At 44.1% G+C, this 15,903-nt stretch overlaps 7 non-coding genes across 7 annotated transcripts; 4 read left to right on the forward strand and 3 right to left on the reverse strand.

Annotated features, from left to right (window-relative positions):
* Positions 1–738: 738 nt before the first annotated feature.
* Positions 739–827, reverse strand: Trnay-gua (transfer RNA tyrosine (anticodon GUA)). Its single transcript is given in 2 exon segments — positions 739–774; positions 791–827. It is a non-coding gene; the product is annotated as a tRNA-Tyr (tRNA).
* A 248-nt stretch (positions 828–1,075) lies between these two features.
* Positions 1,076–1,147, forward strand: Trnaq-cug (transfer RNA glutamine (anticodon CUG)). The gene has a single exon. It is a non-coding gene; the product is annotated as a tRNA-Gln (tRNA).
* Positions 1,148–7,747: 6,600 nt separating this feature from the next.
* On the forward strand, positions 7,748–7,819 carry Trnaq-cug (transfer RNA glutamine (anticodon CUG)). Its single transcript has one exon. It is a non-coding gene; the product is annotated as a tRNA-Gln (tRNA).
* Positions 7,820–14,589: 6,770 nt separating this feature from the next.
* Positions 14,590–14,661, forward strand: Trnaq-cug (transfer RNA glutamine (anticodon CUG)). The gene has a single exon. It is a non-coding gene; the product is annotated as a tRNA-Gln (tRNA).
* Positions 14,662–15,019: 358 nt separating this feature from the next.
* Positions 15,020–15,108, reverse strand: Trnay-gua (transfer RNA tyrosine (anticodon GUA)). The gene is given in 2 exon segments: positions 15,020–15,055; positions 15,072–15,108. It is a non-coding gene; the product is annotated as a tRNA-Tyr (tRNA).
* Positions 15,109–15,356: 248 nt separating this feature from the next.
* Trnaq-cug (transfer RNA glutamine (anticodon CUG)) lies at positions 15,357–15,428 on the forward strand. Its single transcript has one exon. It is a non-coding gene; the product is annotated as a tRNA-Gln (tRNA).
* Positions 15,429–15,786: 358 nt separating this feature from the next.
* Positions 15,787–15,875, reverse strand: Trnay-gua (transfer RNA tyrosine (anticodon GUA)). The gene is given in 2 exon segments: positions 15,787–15,822; positions 15,839–15,875. It is a non-coding gene; the product is annotated as a tRNA-Tyr (tRNA).
* Between the last annotated feature and the right edge of the window lie 28 nt (positions 15,876–15,903).

Consider the following 15,903-nt stretch of genomic DNA (forward strand, 5'->3'; position numbering starts at 1 on the left):
TTACCTTGCTTCAGGAACTTTATATTATTTTAATTTTTTTTTTTTATCAGTGTTCCGTTCCTACTCAGTGAAGAGTTTTTTCTTTGTTTTTCTTACATCGGAGCATGGGACTATTGTGTTACGATTTCTGCACACTTAGTATTATGACCCAACAGAGAACGTGAAAAAGGGGTGGGAGGGGTTTGGGTCTCGACGCACTGGCAGTGCCGTGAACAGACCCCACTGCTTGTGCGGCGTGTACCATGCCCTGACCATTCAAAAAAAAAAAAAAAAAAAAAAAAAAAAAAAAACAAAGGTTAACTAAAAAAAAGAAAATGGTGTAACGGTTAGCACTCTGGACTCTGAATCCAGCGATCCGAGTTCGAATCTCGGTGGAACCTTCGTTTAGTCTAAATTTTCTGTAATAAGCGTTTCTCGCCGAGCAAGTAGCAGCGATATGCTCAGGGATTTAGTTTCTACGTTTGTGTAAAAAACGAGACGTCTGTGAAACTGTTGAATATTGGTGCGACTATGTGACCTATATAGCACATTAAACGAGTAATGCCTGTAAGAGCAAGCAATTTTACGGTAATTCGAAGAAATATCATTATTCTACGAAGGCTAAGAATCCCATGATTATCAACTAGCTATTATAAGCTGAGCAAATGAATTTCCTTTAAAATAGGTTTAAAACATAGGGAGGTTCTGACCGAGTGGGCATGCTCTGGAGCCTCTTTGCTCCTGAGATTAGAAAAACAGTCCTCTGGGCCGGATTTGAACCAGCGACCTATGGATAACTGTGAATCGCCCACTACAGTCCACCGCTCTACCAACTGAGCTACCAGAGGCTGTACATGCTTTCTTATTCGTACTGATTGCTTTACGTCCGTCCCTGTCTTTCATTTCCACACACTGCTACTCAGCGCGGTCATATAGACGCACAGGAAATGCAGTCATCGGCTGCAACTGCAAACATTGCCCAGATTAAGTATTATAATGCTCGATCGTGTCAATTAGGTTAAAAAATGCAAGTAGGAAGTGTCTGAAGTATGTCAGAGTACTGCTAAGTGTATTTACGAGTCCCATGTTCCTGTCTGGTTCCATGGTGTAACGGTTAGCACTCTGGACTCTGAATGCAGCGATCCGAGTTCGAATCTCGGTGGAACCTTCGTTTAGTCTAAATTTTCTGTAATAAGCGTTTCTCGCCGAGCAAGTAGCAGCGATATGCTCAGGGATTTAGTTTCTACGTTTGTGTAAAAAACGAGACGTCTGTGAAACTGTTGAATATTGGTGCGACTATGTGACCTATATAGCACATTAAACGAGTAATGCCTGTAAGAGCAAGCAATTTTACGGTAATTCGAAGAAATATCATTATTCTACGAAGGCTAAGAATCCCATGATTATCAGCTAGTTATTATAAGCTGAGCAAATGAATTTCCTTTAAAATAGGTTTAAAACATAGAGAGGTTCTGACCGAGTGGGCATGCTCTGGAGCCTCTTTGCTCCTGAGATTAGAAAAACAGTCCTCTGGGCCGGATTTGAACCAGCGACCTATGGATAACTGTGAATCGCCCACTACAGTCCACCGCTCTACCAACTTTTTTTTTTTTCCCTGGTTTACAAAACCAGTGCTCTGCCCCTGAGCTTTTTTTTTTATTTTTTTTTAACCTCTGGTAGGACTCGAACCCACAATCCCCAGTTTAGGAGAGCGATGCCTTATCCATTTTTTTAATTTTTTTATCGCTCTTTTTCCTTTTATTTCTTTATTTTTTATTTATATTTTTCATATTTTTTTCTCTTCCATGACTTTTTTTAAATTTTTTTTAACGCCTTAACCATTTTTTTATTATGCCTTATCAATTTTTTTTTTCCTTTTGGGAAGCATATCAGTAGGTGCATGACGGGGACAAAGAGGGCAGGGGTCAAAGAACTTGAGGCCTGGCCACGATGTCCCCACCATAACTCCCACCGAATGGCTCCTTCAGTACATTTTACATGTTACAGAAAGGCGGTTGTAGTCGTGTGTGGTCTTTGCCTGCTCGTTTTAGTATGGTGCTGAGCACTGGTTGTACGACGTCTGGGTGGAGATCTCATTTGAAGGCTGTTATTTGAGTTATCATTCAACAGTCATTTGAGTGGGAAACATATCGGTTTACTGCAGTATACAGCAAGTATTGAAGAGACACATATTGGGGGACAGACGTAACAGAAATGGATAAAAGAAACGGCATTTCCTTCATCTTGAACGTAGATCTCATACTTCATTCCTTCAGTATCCCTAAAATAGTAACTTTAGTGTTAGACAGTGCTTTTTAACCAACACCTATTCTTTCGAATAAAATGATCAACATGTTTCCATACATTTTCCTGTGGTCTACATATTGCTTAACTTTACTGTACTCCATTGTCATAAAAAGTTTGAATTCCGTTTCATCGGAACCACCTATGTTATTGATAATATAATGGACAAACTGTTCCATTAACCAGTGTATTGCATTATTTTTGGTTTTGGGGTAATACGTAATTTCAGGTCTGAAAAGCATCGTAGGAGTAATGGAATTGGGTGACGTTCGTTGCAGTAGTGCAAGACTTTTCCTGAGCCAAATCCAATTTTTGAAATTTCCACCACACGTGAATCTATGAATCACGGTGTCAACCAGTTGACATGTCTGACATAAGGGGGTGTCAGCTTTCCCAATGTTATAAAGCCGTTCGTTGGTGCTGACAATTTCATTGACGGCTTTGTACCATGCCGTTACCACATGGGAATTGAGCCCGTTAAAACTAATATTCTCCCAAATTGCACCCCAGTTGTAATTCATATACTTCGTGGCAATTTTATTTTGGCCTTCATATTGTTGTCTTTCTCTCATGATATCTCGGGCTGTAATGTGCAGTGAAGTTCTGAGTTTCTCGTTAACATAGCTCAATTCTGTGTACAAGATCCTAACGTATCGCAGTCGGGGGTTAATCTTTTGTACGTCTGCCGGTGGCTGAAGGCTTTCTGGTTGGACACATTGAAACAATTGTGTAGTAATACTGCCTGGGTTAGCGTGAAAGATGTTTAAAGACCTTTTTATGAAAAGCGCAGAAGCTTTATTGCGGATGTCCACCAGTCCGAGGCCTCCATTTCTAGGATGTAATGTCGCAGTTTTTAGGTTAACCCTGAAGATTTCCCCCTTCCATAAGAAATTTGCAACTGTCGACATTATTTTTTTAGCTATCAACTTCGGCAAGGGAAAAACTTGTGCCATATAGAATGCCTTTGAGAGGATGCATAAGTTAATGAACTTGACCCTCTGAACCTGGTTCATAAGTCGTTGTGAGTTCTCAATGAGTCCCCCTTGAATCTTTGTGGAAACCTCTTTCCAGTTGAGGGCTGTCATCCTCATGGGACATGCCGTCAGGATCGTCCCCAGTGTTTTATGGGTGGTAACGGACTTCGCCCAATCGATGGGTATCCGTTCAAGACCCCGCATTCCCAGGATTGTACTTTTATTTTCGTTCTTTGTCGCACCCGATGCGCGGCAGTAGTTTTGAAGAATGGCCCCTAGTCGAATTACATCATCGTGCCCTCTTATGACGACACCAACATCGTCAGCGTAGGCTCTCACTACAATTTTCCTGCCAGTTATAGTTATGCCCTTTAACCTTTCATGAACACTTCGTAAAAAGGGCTCTAACGACACAACAAACAAAAACATAGATAAGGGACTTCCCTGTGGGATGCCGCGGTTTATTTGAATTTGCCGCGTCAGCTGACAGTTGACGGCTAATTTAGCGTGCAGACCAGTAGCAATGTTTTTTATAACATTAACAGTTTTGTGGACGAATCCCATTTTTGTCAGTACCTCAAACAGGAAACGGTGATTCACCGAGTCGAAAGCCTTATTAAAATCTATAAAGAGTAGAGCACATTTGATATTGGAAACTGATGCTAAGGCGATGATGTCTCTATATTCAGAAATTGTATTAAAAATACTTCTATTTGCTGCACATGACTGATGGTGACTAATTAATTTGTCAGTCAGAGGGGAAAGCCTCTTTTTTAAAATCCTGCATACTATTTTGTAGTCAGAATTTAAAAGTGAAATAGGGCGGTAATTGTTTAAACTTTTCGTCCCTTTGTTTTTCGGTATAAGTATAATTTTGCTATCTTTAAAATCGTCAGGTATCGTCTGCTCGTTAAAAATCTCATTGACAATGCATGTAAAAGTGTCACCAATTAAAAACCAGAATTTTAAGTAAAATTCTACAGGCAGTCCGTCGGGTCCAGCAGATTTATTTAACGGGGACATGGTTATTATCTCACGAACCTCTTCGTTACCGACTTCAGAAAGGATTTCGTCGTTTTCAGAACTCGTCAATTGTGGGGATAAAACACTGAGAACCTCTCGCAGAGACCCCTCGTGAGGTGGGCTGGAAGAATATAATGCATGGTAGTATTGGTATACTGCATTTAGAATATCCTTCTGAGACGTTAGTGTTGTCCCATTGGATGTTTTAATTTCACTAATGACAGTGCGTCGCCTATTCTTTGCATGCCGAAGCAGATGATATAAAGATGTTGTTTCATCATCTACCACCGACTTCGCCTTTGACTTCAGTTTTAAGCCTTCCATCTGTTGTCTTTTAAAGGCGAGTAATTTCGCTTTGGTGTGTTTGATGTCGTGTAATCTAATGGTTGACACGTTTGCCTGCTCATAGAGGTCCCGCAACAATCTGTAATAAAATTCCATGCTGTTTTTGAACTCCCCCGCTCTTTCTCTGCTGTATCTGATACACACTTTTCGCAGTCTCGGTTTTGCAACCTTAACCCACCAGTCTAATACTGTGGGGTGCCTGTCGATCGATCGCAGACATAAGGTCCACGCTTCCGATACTGCGTCTGCCAAATCTTGCTCTTTTAAGAGAGAGACATTTAGATGCCACTGGTTCCTAAAAATCTGAATCGGCTGTGGAGCTAAATTAATGCACGCCTTCATACTGCAGTGGTCACTAAAATAGAAAGATGTCTACTTAATTCAGAAATCGTACCTGTATAAGTTTTGGGAAACATAAATTCTATCTATTCTACTGCGCGATGTCTGTGTTATATACGTATATTCAACAGTCGTTGGATATTTTAGTTCCCATGCGTCCTTAAGTTTTAAGTCGGTTACTAGTCGTTTAAGTTCCAACGAACCGTTAAAATGTGGTTGTTGATCTTTACGATTTAACACACAGTTAAAATCACCGCCCATTATAAAACTGTTTGGGTTTCGACGTAATAAATATATAATTTCCTCTTTATAAAATGCTGCCCTGTCCTGTCTATTACTATTTCCTGAGGGCGCATATAAGTTAATCAATGTGGTACCTAAAACGTTTACACTAATTGCCCTTCCAGATTCCAAAAGCTCTACTTGAGAGACGGGAATTCCTTCCCGAAACAGAAACGCTGTTCCTGTATGTGTTTCACAAGATACGTTAACAATGGCGGTATATCCTGGTATTACAAGTGACGTCGTTACCACCTCCTGTAGCAACGCGATATCGGTTCCAGAGTCATACAAAAATTCCTTTAGAGCAGCTAGCTTTAACGGGGTTCGAATTTTATTTATATTGAGCGTTGTGATATAGTATGCTTGCATCTGTAACTGGCTATTGGCCACCTACAACCTTGGTCAAAAACTGTTGTATTTTTGGTATGCTGAATCCGTTTAGAACTACAGTCGTTTAGAATTCTGCATTATTCCTCGTAACACGGTTGCTAAACGTTAGCTTGTCTTCCATTGTCATCCCTTACCTTATGACTGAGGGGCTGTTCGACATTGAGTGTATCAGGAGGCTCATCTGGAGCACCCTCTCGGACAATGTCATATCGTATATTTTTCTGCGATTTTACATCTGACTTTTCGGCTTTTTGTTTGACGTGGATGCGAGAAACAGTAAGATTCGGTTGTGGTTTTAGAGGACGGCGGTGGACGCCCTGAGAGCCCTGACCTGATTTTGTTGTGGCAACACTCGACGCGGCCGCTTCAGCAACAGTGTCTCGAGAGATCGTGTTTGTATACCCAGCCTGCTGTTTACATTCTACCTTCGGTTGTTGTGATGCTTGCGACGGTATTTGCTTATGTTCCGGTTCAGGAGTAAACACTTCCTTTTGTTTACACTCTGGTGCCGGTTGCTGTGCTGTCGCGGTGTCGCGGTGTTGTTCTACCGCTTCCGCGAACTTCCCGTCTGTAAACAGCTGATTATCGCTGTTTACAGAAGGGCAAGTTGTCACTGCCTGGGGGACTTCTACTTTCTCGCTGTCGGCAGCTGCCGTTTCATTTTCTGGCAATGAGCGAGATGTATCATGAACTGTGATTAAATCCACTTGCATTTCGTCTTGGGGCACAGGCAGATTGTCATCGCTAGGTTTCTGTTTACGTACAGCAGGAGATTGTCGGGAGGTTTCGTCATCGGAATGATCATCTGTATGTTCAAGTGGCCGTTTCTTGTTTAGAACGTCCAACTCCAGGGCAGAGGAATCACGATTGAAGCGTGTTACCAGGGGTGGAAAATCACTACCGTCAACAGCAATGTTTCCAGAACTAGGTACAGGATCCGAACCCTCACCCTGTTTGGCTGTATTATCAGTTGCCAAAACTTCGCTCAAGGTCACCTTGCGGCGTTGGACTAAATTCGTTTTTAGTACAAAAACACGACGGGGACAGTCCTGCCTTAAATGACCCGATTCATTGCATATATGGCACGTAGGGGTTTGACCAGTATAAATCACGTGGGCTTTATGCCCGTCAACAGTTATATGAGATGGGATATTTGTCTTTACTTCCATCTCTACCGAACGAATACCATTGAAGCTCTGAATTTTAAATTGCTTCGACCAACGTTCGTTAACTATATCCTTAACCTCACCATATTGAGACAGTGCAACCTTGATGTTCTCATTATCTATCTCGATAGGTAAATTTAACACTCGCACAGATCTATAAAGAGCATCAGCTCTCCTGATAGCCACTTTACTTGTAGTGCCGTCTCTATGCAAAAATTCTACATGATACCCGAATTTTCCAATAATCTTATCTACCGAAAGGGGGCTCACAAATTTTACGAAAACACAGTAGTTGTCAGTATCGAGCTGAGTGGTATGCACCATATCAGAATTAATGCCAAGTACCTGATCAAGCCAATCATGAATTTCCAGAGCAGTCGGCTGAACACGTCGTGTTTCCTTGGCGAAGGCAAAAACCAGCGTATTCTTCCTCACAGTCGTAGCCATGGTATGCAGAAATCAAGGGGAGATTCCGGTAATTACCGAAAACTCCACAAACGATAAACGATCGTATGTAGAAAACACACCAACAGAACACAGTAGGCAGAAGAAACACAATTTACACACGAAGAAAATCACAAAAAGCTAGGACACCGAAACGCAAATGTAAACACTGGCGAAGCACTGACTACACGCAGCAAACGGTGGCACGTCCGTACGCGTCGGCAGCTAGAACCAGAATGTGAGCTACCAGAGGCTGTGCATGCTTCCTTATTCGTACTGATTGCTTTACGTCCGTCCCTGTCTTTCATTTCCACACACTGCTACTCAGCGCGGTCATATAGACGCACAGGAAATGCAGTCATCGGCTGCAACTGCAAACATTGCCCAGATTAAGTATTGTAATGCTCGATCGTGTCAATTAGGTTAAAAAATGCAAGTAGGAAGTGTCTGAAGTATGTCAGAGTACTGCTAAGTGTATTTACGAGTCCCATGTTCCTGACTGGTTCCATGGTGTAACGGTTAGCACTCTGGACTCTGAATCCAGCGATCCGAGTTCGAATCTCGGTGGAACCTTCATTTAGTCTAAATTTTCTGTAATAAGCGTTTCTCGCCGAGCAAGTAGCAGCGATATGCTCAGGGATTTAGTTTCTACGTTTGTGTAAAAAACGAGACGTCTGTGAAACTGTTGAATATTGGTGCGACTATGTGACCTATATAGCACATTAAACGAGTAATGCCTGTAAGAGCAAGCAATTTTACGGTAATTCGAAGAAATATCATTATTCTACGAAGGCTAAGAATCCCATGATTATCAACTAGCTATTATAAGCTGAGCAAATGAATTTCCTTTAAAATAGGTTTAAAACATAGGGAGGTTCTGACCGAGTGGGCATGCTCCGGAGCGTCTTTGCTCCTGAGATTAGAAAAACAGTCCTCTGGGCCGGATTTGAACCAGCGACCTATGGATAACTGTGAATCGCCCACTACAGTCCACCGCTCTACCAACTTTTTTTTTTTTTTTTTTTTTTGAAAAATGAAGGGGGCACCCGGGATTGAACCGGGGACCTCTCGATCTGCAGTCGAATGCTCTACGACTTTTTTTAAATTTTTTTTTCATTTTTATTTTTTTTATTATATTTTGTTTTGGGCCTCCCATCTCCCCATACAGCCCATCCATTCGCTCACCTTTTTTGCCTTCTTCGGCTAGCTTCAATGCTATACTCTTGTTATGCTATTTCACTGTTGATATTTTGAAATGTATAGTTGATTTGATTCCTTTTTGTGTGAAGTGATATTGATAAAAAAAGACCTTTGTTGTGTTTTTTTTGTTTTGATGTTTTTGTTTTTTTGAATGTTTTTTTTTCTTTTAATATTGTTTATTTGATTTAACCGCAGGCGGTGTTGCAGGTTGCCGACGTCATACAAAGCTCGTCTTCTCAAAAGTGTGTATGCCTTTGGCTTCCCCAAGCGATGGCTTGGACTAGTCTGATAAATTCCAGTGTTGCTGTGTGGTTTCCCAAGTCTCCTTCTCTTAGCTCTGAACGACTCAGCCGCCAAAAACTGCGCACTGCATACTAATGTGGAAAAGAAAATTTTGAAATCCATGTTGCTACGGAATGATTCGAAGAAGAAGGAAGAAAAAAATAGAAGAAATAAATCCTGTTTCGGCTTCCCTCGTCGACGTCAAATAAATAAAGAAGCAAGTAATGTTCGCAGTTGAGTGAAACATAGACATCTTCGATGTAAGTTTCCAAACATAAAACATTAAACGAAAAACCCAGTGGACACCACGTCCAAACGAATGGTCAGCTTCACCATCCATGTTGGGAGAATGTAAATCAAATGCCTGCTGAATTAACGGAGACGAAGGGCTAGGTTAAACAAGACAGTTAAAACACCAAGCATGAACATTCCCAATCAGTGACAACTTCAGACACCATGAAAATCGACTTTGTTCCGTTACTTCTCTTTCGATGTTTCATTGTTTTCGTTGGACATATTTGTTTTTGTTTATTGTTAATATATTTATTTAGTGTTTTATTTATATTTGATAAGGTGTACGGATACGTGGCCGTGGAAGAAACCTTACTGAATTCGTTTACAGGGTCGTGATACGGAGCGCTAAGATATAATTGGCAAACTTTTGCCTATGTTTGACATCCTGCAGTAGCAGTTGTGCCTGTGTGGCGAGGTATAATCTGTAGTCCCGGTATGAACGCCTCTCCTGGGCGCCAAGTAAGTAACATAGTGTGTGTCCAGCCAACCATGTCCAGGTGTTTGCCTTGGTTGTGGTGTAGTACGCGTCGTCGGGTTGGAGCACGGACGTAAGAGAGATGTGCCGTCGTGCCGTGCGGCAGATCAAAGTCATGTTCATTCTACACCATTCCCAAATAAGACTGTTCGCACCACAAACAAATCTGTGTTGCAAAGTGTCGACAAAGCCGCACTCCCTACATTTGTCAGTAGCTGACAAATGTATTTTATGAAGTTTTTCGGCTGTAGGTAGAGTTTCATTAACAACTTTATACCACAGTGATCGAATACCGGTATCTAGCACTTTGTTATGTATAGTCTTCCAGACGAGAGCCCAGTCTTTAGAGGGATACTTCAGTTCCATGCGGTTGACCCTGCCTGTGTCGTTCAGTAGCCGGTAGAGGTGGGCAGTGGTAAGTTCACGTAGCGGGACACTCGATTTCGTTTGGAGATAACTGCTTTCGAAAAGAAACATCCTAATGTGGTTTGCTTTGAAATGTGTTTCCCGAAGGTTGATGGGGATGTGCATAGTCTGAGGCTGAAATGTCCGTATGGCCATACTCAGCGCGCTGTCGGGATATTCGTGGCAGAGCTGCAGTGTACGCCGGATCAAGAGTGCCTTACATTTCGTTTGAACATCCGTCAGGCCGAGGCCGCCTTTGTCTGGTGGGAGAGTGATGACATTGATGCCCACCTTGAAGATGTCACCCCTCCAGATGTACCAACCTACTGCCGACATAATTTTCCTCGCAACACTGTCGACCACAGGAAGTATTTGTCCGACATACCAAATTTTCGAGAGAATCGTGGTATTAACGAAATGAACTCTCTGCAATAAGTCCTGTTCTCTGCCTTTATGATGCTGTAAGCAGCCCCGAGACATAGCCAAAAGATGTTTCCAATTGTCTACCGTTGTCCGTAGGGGGCAACTGCTCATCTTGATACCAAGAAGTTTGAGAGTCGCACATCCTCTGTACGGCAAAGGGGCGTCTGTTCGAAATCCACTGCCTATAGGCAGGAGGCAAGTCTTTCCATAGTTTAGCTGAGAACCGGATGCTCGCTCGTAATCGGTGATACTATTCCTAACGGCCGTGAGGTCTTGTTCCGAACGCACAATGACACCCACATCGTCGGCGTACGCAATGCATTTGAGGGTGCTGGAATACAGGTTTAAACCTTGAAGGTTACAATTCAGCATCCGTACCAGTGGCTCAATTGCGATCACGAAGAGACACATGGACATGGGACAGCTCTGTCTGATTGACCGCTGAATCGGAATCCGTCGGGTGAATTGACCATTGACGATGATCTGAGAAGTGGCCGAGGTGTACATGTTGCTGACCATGGCAGTAAAGCCGTCACCAAATCCTAAGTGGTTCATGGTGTGGAAGAGGTAGCGATGCAAGATCCGATCAAAGGCCTGACATTGATCTAAAGCCATGATTGCTGCTTCCGGGCGTGTGATTGCAGTAAACGAAATGAGCTCCCTGTAATCTGCAAGACTTTTAAAGATCGTGCGGCCCGGGACCGCTGCGGCCTGGCTGTGATGTATAATTTTTGCAAGGACAGTTTTAAGTCTACCTGCTATGACGCGGGCCACAATCTTGTAGTCAGAGTTCAACAGGGAGATGGGGCGGAATTTGGCAATATCTTGATGGGGGTATTCTTTTGGGACCAGAACGATCAGGCTGTCATTGAAACCATCTGGTAACTGTTGGCCGGCGCGCAGTTCATTGCAGATGCAAACAAAACAATGTTCGAGGAGGTCCCAGAACTGCTTATAAAACTCAATCGGCAGACCATCAACGCCAGGTGATTTGTTGGCCTGAGCCCTGCTCAGTGCCTCCCGAAGCTCCACCGCGGTGACATCACTGATCAAGAATTGCCTGTCGTCCTCATCGAGCGTTGTCGGAAGATATGCATGCATCGCCGCGATCGCCGCATCATCGGCTGGTTGTGCCCTGTATAGTCGCCCGTAGTAGTCCGTTATAGACGCCTTAATTTCAGCCTGGGTCGTCACAAAGGTACCGTCTTCGGTTCGTAAGCGGGTAATCAATTTTTGTCGTGCGCGGCGTTTCTCTTTCCCTAGGTGGAAGGCGGATGGTTGTTCGTCAGAAGTGCCTGCGCTATCTCGCGAACGGATTTTAACGCCTTCCATTTGCCTGCGTTTGAGGAGCGTCAACTTGGATTTGATCCGTTGAATCTGAAGAAATTTTTCCTGCGTGGCATGTGCTTCAGAATACAAGTCACGGAGACAGCGAAAATAAAATTCAAACGTCTCTTTCTGCATCCGGCTCCTGTCAGAACTATACGCCTTCAAACAACGAATAATCCGAGGTTTTGCACAACGGCACCACCACTGCGTTATCGATGGGAATGTTGGTCGTCGATGTAAACAAATTTCCCAGGCTTCTAGTAGACGGTGTCGTAACGCCTGTTCCCTGAGAATACTGACGTTAAGTTTCCAACCTGTCCGACCACGGAAAGTTTGCTGGCGCGCCATACGAATGACACAATGGTAAGCTAAATGGTCGGAAAAATACAGGGGCCACGTTTCCGAGGAAGATACCCGCTCACGCAGGTTTTTCCCCACGTAGATCCTGTCGAGGCGGCTGGCCATTAGTGCAGTATGGTATGTGAAGCACCGTTGTTCCCCGTGTGTTATTTCCCACGTATCCTCCAGCTCTAATTGACGTACTGTTTCGCCGAGAGCGGCGCATCCATTAAAGTTCGGCCATTGGTCCTTTTGCTTCAAAACACAATTAAAATCGCCTCCGACAACAACTTCCTCCCGGCTGCGGCGTAAAAGATATAATAAGTCATTGGCAAAGAACTGAGCCCGTCTCGTTCTATTCTGATTCCCGGAAGGGGCATATACATTAACAAATCTAATGCCGTTGATAAGGCACGCTATACCTCTGCCATTTTCAAGTCGTTCAACGTCGGAGACGGCCACGCCCACTTTGGTTAATAGAGCGGTACCTGAAGAACTGTCTTGGGTGGTGTTTTTGAGTAATTGGTAGCCAGGAATGTCAGGCTGAAATTGATCATCGACCTCTTGCAACATCACAATATCAGCATCGCAGCTGTATAAATAATCACGAAAGCTAGAGAGCTTCTGTACAGAAGTTATTCTATTGATGTTAAGTGTGGCTAACTTATAATCCTGGTAGGACTGCATGAACCGCTAAATGTTGGCAGAAAGAGAAAAAAAGCCAAAGTAGATACGCAGAAGCACAGAAAATGAAAACCATTAGTAGGTATCAGATATGTAATCATCGTCCCCCGTCGGGTGGTTGGAGACAGGTCGTGTCCTACTTAAGTCGCCGGCCGGTAATGCGGGTAAAATTTCTGTAGATGGCCCTACCACAGACAGGCTCTGGTCCATTTGTATATCGTCAGTGTCATCGGCCCAATTGACCACATGAACAGCGGCCACCTCGCCAATTGAGCCCTGAACATTGTGAGACTGATGTTCGGGGGTATCTCGGAGGTCCTCACGAGGGTTCTGTTCCTCGTTCGCAGCGACATGGCCGGCACCATCGGGGTGGGGCACGGAGACGTCCGAGACCTGTCGGGTCTCATGCTGCGGTTGCTCAGTGGGGCGATCAAGAGAGACGTCAGGCAAGGAACGGGCAATTTGCGCCCCTTTTTCGCGCAAAGGTGGTGCGGCGTTGGCGGCATCCTTGTGGGCGATCCTCCTTTTCTTGTGTTTCTTGGGAGAGGTTGCGACTCTTTGAAGATCTGCAGCCGACGAGGATGAAGAGGAGTCCTGTGCAGGTGGAAGTGCATTTTGAACGGAAATGGGATCCATATGGCTGCTAACGTGGCGACCAGTGTGGTCGGCCTGGGAGTTAGCAACCTCTTGGTGGCTGACTAAAGACGGAACCGCCGGGATGCTACCGGCCACCGGTACTTCTGTGGTAGTAACAGCGATGCCTTCCGGACTGGAAGTGTCCATGGGCGTATCTAGGACAGTGTCCGAAGCCCTGGGATCTGTGGCCACGGCAGGTTGCACCTCCGCGGCCGTGTTCGAGCGGACTGCCGCCACATAAGTGAGAGGCAGTGTCGACATCCTGTTAGTTACCGTCCTTTCGCCAGGTGGTAATTGCGTCACTCGTCGCTGCATACACTGGGCGCGAACGTGATCAGTGGCACCACAACCTGCGCAAGTTCTAGGTTGACCGTCGTACATAACGATCGCCCGGTATCCACAAATAGTGATATATGACGGGATGTGTCTCTTCAACTCAATCTTGACCTGACGAACACCGTTCAAAACAGGGACTTTGAATGACAACCACTTTTCCGCAACATTGCTGATGACCGAACCATAACTGGCCAAAACAGCGGTGATGTGTTCCGCGGGTACTTCAAACGGTAGTTCGAATATTCGAACGGTGCGGACACCAAACCCTGCATGAGACACGTGAACCTCTCCAACAATCCCATCACAATGCTTACACTTCAAACGACCACTACAAGATTCAATTATTTGGTCACAGATTTCGGCAGATTTAAACTTAATATAGGCAGTGCTGCTGACTATCGATAAATGGACTCCAAGAATGTCATCAAAGGATCGTTGCAAAGCTTCCTCAATCCACGATTCTAATTCAAACGATTTTGGTCTGGCATAGTTGGAAACAAACACAAACTTCAAAGTATCCCGTCGTGTTAATTGACTCATGTTGGAATCCTACACATACTCCACACAATAACAAGTTACTGTGTACAGCAAGGGCGGCACTCACCACAACAGCCACAAGCAGCGGCGACGTAAGCACCACACGTCCGCTCACCACGGCCGCCGAGGGCCAACGACAACTGAGCTACTAGAGGCTGTGCATGCTTTCTTATTCGTACTGATTGCTTTACGTCCGTCCCTGTCTTTCATTTCCACACACTGCTACTCAGCGCGGTCATATAGACGCACAGGAAATGCAGTCATCGGCTGCAACTGCAAACATTGCCCAGATTAAGTTTTATAATGCTCGATCGTGTCAATTAGGTTAAAAAATGCAAGTAGGAAGTGTCTGAAGTATGTCAGAGTACTGCTAAGTGTATTTACGAGTCCCATGCTCCTGTCTGGTTCCATGGTGTAACGGTTAGCACTCTGGACTCTGAATCCAGCGATGCGAGTTCGAATCTCGGTGGAACCTTCGTTTAGTCTAAATTTTCTGTAATAAGCGTTTCTCGCCGAGCAAGTAGCAGCGATAGGCTCAGGGATTTAGTTTCTACGTTTGTGTAAAAAACGAGACGTCTGTGAAACTGTTGAATATTGGTGCGACTATGTGACCTATATAGCACATTAAACGAGTAATGCCTGTAAGAGCAAGCAATTTTACGGTAATTCGAAGAAATAACATTATCCTACGAAGGCTAAGAATCCCATGATTATCAACTAGCAATTATAAGCTGAGCAAATGAATTTCCTTTAAAATAGGTTTAAAACATAGGGAGGTTCTGACCGAGTGGGCATGCTCTGGAGCCTCTTTGCTCCTGAGATTAGAAAAACAGTCCTCTGGGCCGGATTTAAACCAGCGACCTATGGATAACTGTGAATCGCCCACTACAGTCCACCGCTCTACCAACTGAGCTACCAGAGGCTGTGCATGCTTTCTTATTCGTACTGATTGCTTTACGTCCGTCCCTGTCTTTCATTTCCACACACTGCTACTCAGCGCGGTCATATAGACGCACAGGAAATGCAGTCATCGGCTGCAACTGCAAACATTGCCCAGATTAAGTTTTATAATGCTCGATCGTGTCAATTAGGTTAAAAAATGCAAGTAGGAAGTGTCTGAAGTATGTCAGAGTACTGCTAAGTGTATTTACGAGTCCCATGCTCCTGTCTGGTTCCATGGTGTAACGGTTAGCACTCTGGACTCTGAATCCAGCGATCCGAGTTCGAATCTCGGTGGAACCTTCGTTTAGTCTAAATTTTCTGTAATAAGCGTTTCTCGCCGAGCAAGTAGCAGCGATAGGCTCAGGGATTTAGTTTCTACGTTTGTGTAAAAAACGAGACGTCTGTGAAACTGTTGAATATTGGTGCGACTATGTGACCTATATAGCACATTAAACGAGTAATGCCTGTAAGAGCAAGCAATTTTACGGTAATTCGAAGAAATAACATTATCCTACGAAGGCTAAGAATCCCATGATTATCAACTAGCTATTATAAGCTGAGCAAATGAATTTCCTTTAAAATGGGTTTAAAACATAGGGAGGTTCTGACCGAGTGGGCATGCTCTGGAGCCTCTTTGCTCCTGAGATTAGAAAAACAGTCCTCTGGGCCGGATTTGAACCAGCGACCTATGGATAACTGTGAATCGCCCACTACAGTCCACCGCTCTACCAACTGAGCTACCAGAGGCTGTGCATGCTTTCTTATTCGTACTGAT

Source organism: Schistocerca nitens, chromosome 2, assembly GCF_023898315.1.
Source record: "Schistocerca nitens isolate TAMUIC-IGC-003100 chromosome 2, iqSchNite1.1, whole genome shotgun sequence".
Classification (NCBI taxonomy): Eukaryota; Metazoa; Arthropoda; class Insecta; order Orthoptera; family Acrididae; genus Schistocerca; species Schistocerca nitens.